The 9,485-nt window shown below is 43.9% G+C and overlaps 1 long non-coding RNA gene across 1 annotated transcript; it reads left to right on the forward strand.

The window, feature by feature from the left end:
• Nucleotides 1–1,218: 1,218 nt before the first annotated feature.
• On the forward strand, nucleotides 1,219–9,081 carry LOC144103797 (uncharacterized). Its single transcript, XR_013308322.1, has 6 exons — nucleotides 1,219–1,319; nucleotides 2,331–2,413; nucleotides 3,532–3,867; nucleotides 4,160–4,309; nucleotides 5,120–5,181; nucleotides 8,669–9,081. It is a non-coding gene; the product is annotated as an uncharacterized LOC144103797 (long non-coding RNA).
• The last annotated feature ends 404 nt before the right edge of the window (nucleotides 9,082–9,485 follow it).

Here is a 9,485-nt window from a genome sequence, read left to right on the forward strand (position 1 = left end):
TCCCGGGTCCTTTAAAGTACACATGAATTGCACAAAACACGGCCGTTTTAGCCACTTAGTGCACTCAACTCCCATCCTGGGCAATCTCGCGAACATAGTCTATGCGCCGGAGCGCTCCGGGCAGAGAACATGAGCTAGAAATGCGAGAACCTGAAGCGAACATTTCCTTCCGCCCATTGAATTCGGAAATGGCTCTCTGCGAGTGGAATTAAGCTGGGCAGGCCGTGAGGGCGCCAAGGGGAGCCGAAGGTCTACTGGACCGCAGAAACATCTGTTGAGCGTTTCGATGGTTTCGATACGACCCTGCAGTCCGCACTCTGCCGCTCTCTTCGGGATATGTTTCCCTCAATCACCGAAGCGTTTTGTTGATTCATTTAATTTTATGAAGAGCAGTACTCCAGACCTTGGGGCATTATGTCTACCCAACATATAACACGGCGCCCTCCAGCCCCTCTCTCGCCTCTCTGAACCACCTCACCACGAATGCCCTGCCACCGTCCCTGCGCGGACCATCGAAGATTTCTCGGGTTACAAGCGCAGCGCGTAAGCCGAGTGGTCTCTCCGCTTGAAAGCCGCGGCGCCAGGACCACGCGCGGGCAGACGGGAGGCTGAGAAGGCGCGTGCGCCCCGGCTTGCGGTAAACAGGAAACAGACATGACGCATCCATGAAAGGGTACTTGACACCGCCACTGAGTCCATGCCGCAGATCCATGTTACGCGTGTTCGCACGCGCGCTGCCGTACGACCGCACTACAGCGGTCCCGTGTTAACAACAGGGCCGCAAAATACCTCGAACTAGTGAAGGAACCCCACCCGAAGGCAAGGTCGTAAATTCTTCGGGAGCATTCCGGGATATCTGTTCGGGAGGGAGCCATCCTAGAATGTGCTATGCTTTGCTTGTCTTACATATCATGCTCCCTTCCTCTTTCGACGACGACATAGAACACAATTTTTTGTTATATATTTTGCCACCATCGAAATGCAGCCGCTGGATTGAAACTACAAAAAAAATCGAAAAGGGGCCAATTCATGGCAACTTTTCAATGCGGAGAAATATAGCATGCTTGATTGCTTATTTTCCATAACTGGCAACTGTTAGCAATCGCTGTTTATGCTGCTCTGATGCTGCAAATGCGTTCCAGCTCCCGCAAACAGTGCTATAAATGAAAACTGAAAGCAAAACAATTTCTGTCGCCAGGCGGCCACCGGTGCCATCGGGCCTTTGTTGAGTTTTTTTTTTTCCAGCCTGCTCGTTATGGCGTCGTGGCGTGTGCCCTTCAGCGGTTCACGGGAACGTGTTTTCGACCGCGTTTATCGAGGTACTGTAGTGATCTGAAGTGTTTTTAGTGTGTATATATAACTGAAAATATGCGTAGGCTCGTTCACTACTGTCCAAGTACCGTATATGACGTATCGGAACAGCTCTGCCGAATGCCTTTCTTTGTTCTAGATTGGCAGAAAGGGCGGCGCTCACTCACAATGTAACGATTTGAAGTCATAAAGCACGGACGATGTTATTATGTGCGCGTGTTCATGCGCCGGAATGTATTTACAATATAGCAATCGTTGTCCTGAAGTCGGCGTTAGGGAAATAGACGAGCGTTGATATGTTGTGGAGATGTAGAGCAGCTCAGCACAACCACGAACCTGCCTCGAATGGAAAGCAATGCTATTTCTTCATGCATGCTGGATCCCATTTTACAAAGGATATGTTATGAAAATCTGGTCTCAGGGCTTGCTGTTTCTAAGTACCTAAGTCTCAAGATCTGCAGTGCCACAGGCCGCTATTTCCTTGTATCCTAGGAAGAGAAGCAGCGCTGAACACAGTTCGCCGAGAATCATTGCGCACACAGCTGTTTTTGTTTTCGCGAGACGAATGTTGCAGGGTACTGCCGCATGCAGCTTAAGAGCTCTATTATATGTGTTCTGTAAAATTTAAAGACGTTTAACGCTGTTTCGTCAAATTTCTTGCTCTACGGTTTATTCTTGCGCGGTAATGTTTGCAGCTGTGCGTTGGTAGTGTACCGTATCTGCATAAAATTCATTGCGTAGGCGTGAGGTCTGAGAAGCTTTTAATTTTGTCTTCTACTTAGACGCTGACTGCCGGTCGTTTGTGCATCAGGCCGCGTTGCAATTTGTTGATGCTGCTTTATATTTTGGTTTTAGTTGTTTTTAGAACGGCACCCAGATTAAGGAATCCTGTGCTGTTCAAACTATGTATATTCAGCTTGCTTTTTAAGTTCTTAAAACTTCATTGTTGTGGCCAGAGTGTCCTGATTAATAAATTTTGGCTGTGTGTAATCATGATGATATTAAATGGATGTCTGCAGGGGAAACATCCTCATCCACATGGGAGCCCACAGCTTTCACCTTGTTTCCGCTGGGAAATATCAAGAGCTGTATAGAAGCATAGGTGCGTTTAAGTTTTTCAGCAAGCTTTTTTATGTCCTATGTTAGGTATTCCTTTGGGCCACTTTCCCGTCTTTTCTTCTTCAAGCGGCTTCACGAAACAGGGTACATAGCTTTACCGTGCCCTCTTTTATTTGTATATCCCTAGTAGTTAGTAGTCAGCACAGGATTATTGCGAACAAATTTGTGTTTTGTAGAACGTAGTTTTCTGAAACCCTGCATTAAATGAATAAGTGCCAAGTATGTGGATGATTTTTACATTTATATAATATTCAACAAAAAACTTTTCCAATAACTTGTGCTTGCGCATGATGGCCTCTGTTGCCTATGCGCCATAAATCCCAGCACAACAAAAAAGGCAAAAAACCTGATAAAAATGTTTCAGAGATGGCAAAAAATGTAATGCATGTCAGCAAAAAAAATTCTATTTTTGCGGCATATTCAGGCATCTGTTGCAACGTGACGTGATCCTCATTTGTTTTCTAATGGCAGAGGGATTTGTTTAGAAAAGTTTAATTGGAACAATTTTTGTTTGAAGCGAGAAATAAATTTGCAATTTGTGTCCCTACGTTCATCCGCAGCATTGCTCGCTGCACGGTGCTCCAGGTGGATGCTCCTCATATTTTGGTTTTAAAGGTCTGCTGGCACGTTTATTCACATTTTTGTACTTTCAACTCGAGCATGATGTGAGTCCAGCATCCACCATGGAAAGAGAGATTAATGCTCGATATGGAGAAACTTTCGTATTCCTATTAATGGTGGTGCTCTTGTAAACCACCTAGTGAGTCCACCTTCGTTTTCTTCAATCATTTATTGGAGCACCCAGAGGGCTACAACACACGTGATAGTTTTGTTCACACATGTGAACAGCTGATAGATTAGTATTTGACGTTTATATGGCCTGTTAATACTTTCTGTTGGTGCCAAGGACCTCGCAGTTCCTCCAGTGCAGTTACACGCACTCTTCGCATGCGACGTGGTGAAAAAGTCCATTCCACTGAAAATTTGAAATCATTTGCATGGTAGTAGAGGTTTTTAGCTCTGACTGGTCAGACCGCAAAATGTGCTTCCCGGCTCAGTACTGTTTGTGTTGAGGATAATTGCAGTTTGTGGGATACACAGGTATCCCCTCCTCGTCCCCCGCGCCAGCGGAGACCGTGACTTACACGGGCGCGCTGGCCACCAGGAATGTGGAGAGAAGGCACCCCCGCGACTCTGCTCATTTCCGCCCAGCACTGACGTGACGTCACGGCAGCGCGCTGCCTTCTGCGGAGAGGGTAGCAGGCCTAAGCTTGACGGCAACGATTTTCTGCCAGGGAGGCAATGCCCGAAGGGATAAAAGGGGGAACGCGCGGCGGGAAGGGACTCTCGCTGCCGCACCTTACCTAAGTGCCCCACGGACCCCCCTCGCTGCCCGCCGGCCCCCGAACACCAACGCCGGTCTACGTCAACGACTTGGTGAGCTACTGAACATCTATTTTACGGATAGAACATTCTTCCGCAGTGTGCTTTCCCTCGTTAGGATAATAAACTATTTCCTAGCGTGCCCTGCCGTTGCCTATTTCGTCCGGACCTGCCGTGGCTGCGACTCTGCGCCACGGGTTGGGGAAACGTGTTGCGTACTTGAATAACGCCTGCGTGTAGCTTGCACGGAAGCTCGCCTTCCCGGCCGGCTGGACGCAGAGTGACCCCATAAGTTCTGACGTCTGGAAACTTCATTTTTAGTTTTTCTAAATGTACTCTTCTGCAGGTTTCTGTATTGCCGAACCTGGCGGCATTGAAGCCCAGCACCCCATAGTATTCCAGCAGTGGAGTGCTGGCTTTGTGTTTTATGTGCAGCCGGCCGCAAATATGTTGCAGTGAGGAGAAGGCAGGAAGAAGTGTCTGGTGTTGAATGCAGGTACTCAAATTGCCATATTGTTTTCTCACTTCAATCCAAAATGCTCCGATTAAACTTCTAGATATAAATGACATTGTGCAACTTCCTATCTTTCATAATTTAATTAAGATCTCCTCGTTATGAAATAGAATGCTGTATGTCTCAAAAAGCAAATTTTCTCTAGTTTAGAATTTTTTTCCTGATATGCCTTGTGCTTTTTGCTCACTGAAACATTTTATCGCCTTTTTAACATTCTGGACAGCTTAGAAAAATAGTTGGAATAGCTGGTGTGAGAACATAAAATGAGATATACGATTTCAGTGTTTTCATATATTGTACCTTCTTCCATGTTTTGTTTAAAACGAAATAAGTTCAATTTAGTGTATATGAAAGCGCAGTGCTTTTTATTTATATAAAAGAAGTTTCATCGTCGTGCGTAAGAATCCTTCTTTACAAAGTTTTTGCAAGGCTAGGTTTGGCTACCACTTTGAAACGTGAGATGGCGGCCACGACACAAAAAATTTATTCGGCCAAAAAGGAGCTGGGCTGTTTGTCATAATAGTGCAATAAGGCACTATTTTTTCAAGAAATCGAAGATGGTTGAGTACTAAGTCTGGATCAGTTGGTGTGGAATGACCCGATGACATTAAGATGCCGACTGTGTGCTGGTTTGAAGGAGCCTTTATGATAATTTTGTAGCTCGATTAATATTGGAGTGCAGGTAGAATGCAATTTTATCTGCTTGCATAATTGTAATGGTTACATATCATGTCGTTTACTATGCCTCTTTTGTGCAAATTTATATAGGTTTGTTACTAATTTTTGGTGCAGGCATTCGCCCCAATTAGATACTGCTGCTCCAGAGCTGCATACTCAAGTGGAACAATGGACTGGTATGACTGCATGTACCTTTGCTAAATTTTCGACATAAATTTATTGATTCATCTGGCTGCTTGTTATTTTCATGTTTCTTATGCAACGGCAGGTGAAATGCAGGTCTCTCCTAAAGGTGAATGTGGGCATATCTTAACACCCTTTTACATTAGCGATAATTGCAAAATGAGTTATTCTGTTTATCTATATTGTACTTTTGTTCACTACATGGTGCATGTATGCCTTAAAGAAAGGGAACCAGAACTCTTGGAGTAAAAAGATTGTCTGACTTGTTTGTTGTGAACATTGTGATGCCACACCTAGCATTGTGTGATCAACAAATTCACACGTTCATGTGCATGTATTTCTTCAAGAGTGGGTGCAGAAAGCAAACTTCTGCTTGGAACCCCTTGAGTTCGTTCTCCAGATCTAGACTTCATCTCTTCAAGAATGTGTGACAGTATTTTAGTCTTGGCAAAACAGCACGCTGTGTAACAGGACACAGGCAAGGCATCGATAAAACGCTGAAGAACAACTGAGGAATTTTATTGCTCTGCTCAAAATAAATACTGGAAGCATCATCCAAACTGCAGAGGAGGAAAGTCATGGAATTGTCATTTTGTCGCATCTGTTGTGATTGTTTATCCAGATAGTCAATTTGTTTTTCGTTAACATTACTCAGGATGTGCTTACGCAGGTTCAACCATTCTTGTCTGATGTACGTCAGGCATATCTCGCGTATGAGCTATCGATTATATTTCCTCAGAATTTTACATTCTCGAAATTGTGGAATGCACTCATATTCCTACAAGTGTCTTGTTACTACGCTGTCATGTCCTGTCTGTGTTGCCGTCATGTTCCATTAACTGCATGTTGACGTACTGACCTAATTTCCCAACATACGACGCTCCTCATGACAGACGGATCGTCTACACTAAGCCACTGTCGCATACTGTGAACTTGTCTCTGTGCTTTGTTTTACACGGGGCAGTCTTTGAAGCACCTTGGCTGGGCGTGTTGCATACTAATATTAGCTACTTTCAGCGAAACCAAATGAAGTCATTGCAAAGAAGTTCTGCCAGCTGCGAAAGAAGTTCAAGTGCCAAACAATGAAGATCTAAGCCCAAAAACTTGTGTTAAGCCAACAACTTGACCAAACTAGGGCCCACTGTGAAGAAGGGTGAGGGTGTATACCTTCTTTACGGCAGAAACACAAACGAATAACTGTCCGTTTGGTGTAATTGTGTCTGAAACAAGGATCGTGGCAGTAACCATTAGGGTGGTATCTGCAAAGAATTGCTCTCCTTGCTCACCGTGGAAGACCTTTTCCTGGCAAATAAACCAGAAATGTCTGTATTACTCTCGAACAAGTGTCCAGAAGTGTCTACTCTATTGTATTTAAGGATTTACATTACACGCTGCCGCATACCGCATTGTTTGAGAAGGTAAGAGAATATGTTGATTGATTCTATGTGAGCAGTACGATTCCAGAACCAATCCGAATGGATTCCTTGAGTTGTAAACCACCTATTTGTGTTCTACCTATGTAAAGGTTAATAATGATCTGTACATTCAGTGGCAAGGAGTAAGCACCGGTTCCTCCGTTACACCAATTCTCACTGACCTTATGCCGACCTGCCTGTCAAGATCGCCAACTAATCGAAGCTTTTCCTGGCACGAATATGATAACGAGCTTCCGGTTTGTGTACAACTTCCTAGTAATTCACAAGCTAACCAAGGGCAACAGAAGGGCATTGTTGACATGTTTAAGACCTCCAAAGTTCTTACCAACATCGACTTGACCAAAGAAACGCCAGTGGAGGTACAATTTCAGTTTCTCGATCTATGACTACATCGGAGAGGTCCATATGTGCTTCCGTTATATTCAACAGTCGAAAAAAATGATGTGGCTGCAGACGCACTGAAAAATGTCCTAAACAGCTTGTGTATCGATCGTCAGCAGGAAACTGTCGAGGCCCAACTGAGACGGTTATGGGAAGCTAGTTTCCCGGATGACCTCATCAGCAACCTTGGCTTCAAGGTAATGAAAAAACTTTGCTGATCTACCCCAACGAGGCTTCAGAAAGAAGACAGAAGTTAGCTTTCATGCCATATGTGCACGGTATCAGGCACGCGCTAAAGAAAGTGGTCGGGCGGGCTGCTGTGAACTTAGTATGCAACGCACCTGGCAAAGGTGCTTCAGAGACCGCCTGGTGTAAGACGAAGCAAAGAGACAAATTCACAGCATGCGACAGTGACATGGTTTACGAAATCCTTTTGTCATGCAGAGCATGATATGTTGGGAAATAAGGCCGGAGTGTCAAAATTGGTCTAAAGGAGCATTTCGGCAACACAGACAGGATAAGGCAGCAAGCAAGCAAGACACGTGTTGGACAGTGAATGTTCCGCGCTTTCGTTGTTGTAAAATTTTGATGAAATATAATCGATAGCTCATGCACGAGATATATTATGTGTACATCATATACACGAATTCCTCAACCTGCGCAAGCGCATCATCCCTAATGCTTATGAAAAAAGAAATTGACTGGATATATAACCCAGTCTCGGATATAATCTGTGATTACATCTGGGTAAATAATCACGAAAGATGTCACAAAATGATGATTTCATGACATTCGTCCTCGGTATTTTGGATGATGCTTCCTGCATTTATTGTGAGCAAATCTATATATTCCTCAGTTGTTAGTCAGCGCGGTATCAATGCCATCTTGTCGGTGTCCTGTTACCCTGCGAGGTTGTTCCAAGAATCATGCACCAACTGGCCCGCCGGCTTTCTGTGAAGTAGTTTATTGACCTCGTGCAAATTTTTCTTAATGGTTTTTGAGTTTACTGGCTGCAGACACGGAAGACATGTTAACTTGGCACTGTTACCTGCCTTTCAAGACGTCACATACATGGTATAATAATGAATGTATGCTTTGTGTTATGTTGAAGCAGACCACTGTCATGGAAGGCGTTGCATCGCTGACTTTGACACAGATACTATATTTTCTTTTGTCACAGTGAATGTTGCACCTGACTTTTCGTTGGTGTGATTCTAAAGAATTATGAAGTGTGCTGTATTTTCTTCTGTTGTCATGGTGTTTTGGGCCCTTTATAGTGAGTTCACTCTCCAGCAAGCCCAGTGCTTTGCATTAGCTTGAAGCAATTCATGCATAATTAATTTCATCTCCTGACCACTTCAATCAATTTCCTAACAGGTAGCTTTCTAGCTCAAACATTGTTTTTATAATGCAGTTTAGAGCTATTTTCCTTGAAACCACCATGACCTCCTTCGAATGGTTTAGGGAATAACAGCTGGCGCTTGCTCGCCGTATGGTCAGACTTTATTTTCTCTGTTAGCTTTAGCATGCATAAAATCCCACATCATTAATGAGAAGTATAATGGCATTTTATAAGGATCATTGAGGAACGTAAACAGATATGACATGTTGTACTATTTTTGTGTTAAACGCATACTCGCACCATGCATGCCGTTCTGCGAAGTGAATCCCGAGGTGGCTGAGAACCAGTTCGTCGAGGGAGGACGCCTACTCAGCAGGCTCACCACTGCGGTTCACTCTACAACTGCCATACTGTCGAGACTGTGGATGTTCAGCGAAAACTACCTTATATTTGCATAAAATATATTCCTGGTAGTTAATGTCACTGTCCAAACTTCCTCAAGCTGGTTTATATTATTGCACAGGCATAAATTTTTGATCGATTCCTCTTAAAATTTAGAAGGTGGAAGTATCTGCAATTGAATTTTAATTTTGCAGCACCATTACACCAATAAAGCAGGCATGGTGCAGAAGGTCCTTGGATGGCATTAAGAAATTCATTGCCGAAGCTTGATGTGCTTTGTGGATGTCTTCGTACACACATAAAAAATTTAGCACGTTTGCAGTATTGTGATTTGCGACTCAATAAATGGATTTTTGGCGCACAGCCTGTCTACTGCTTTCAAGAGCTCCAGTGATACAGGTATATTACATTATGTAAGCATTATAATGGTAAATTTAAAGAGCACTTAAGGAAAGCAATAAAAGTGGCAACAAAATATGAGCTATTGCATGCATTTTTCCTGCAGGGTGTTGGGGTGTAAGAAGCGATAAAACGCCAATGGCTCGGGGGTAATAGCGTGCGAGTCGCCCCAGCACCGTTTGAACAATTTCATTTTGGGGCTGGTTCATTCGCGAAACACCCCGCGTAAAAGGTGTATGAAAATTCCAAGACTCCCTTCTGGGCCGGGTGCAAGGGTGCTTGTTATAGAAACCTGAAAACTCCTTTAAATGTGTATTATTTTTTACTGTTTACAATA

Source organism: Amblyomma americanum, chromosome 1 (assembly GCF_052857255.1).
Source record: "Amblyomma americanum isolate KBUSLIRL-KWMA chromosome 1, ASM5285725v1, whole genome shotgun sequence".
Classification (NCBI taxonomy): Eukaryota; Metazoa; Arthropoda; class Arachnida; order Ixodida; family Ixodidae; genus Amblyomma; species Amblyomma americanum.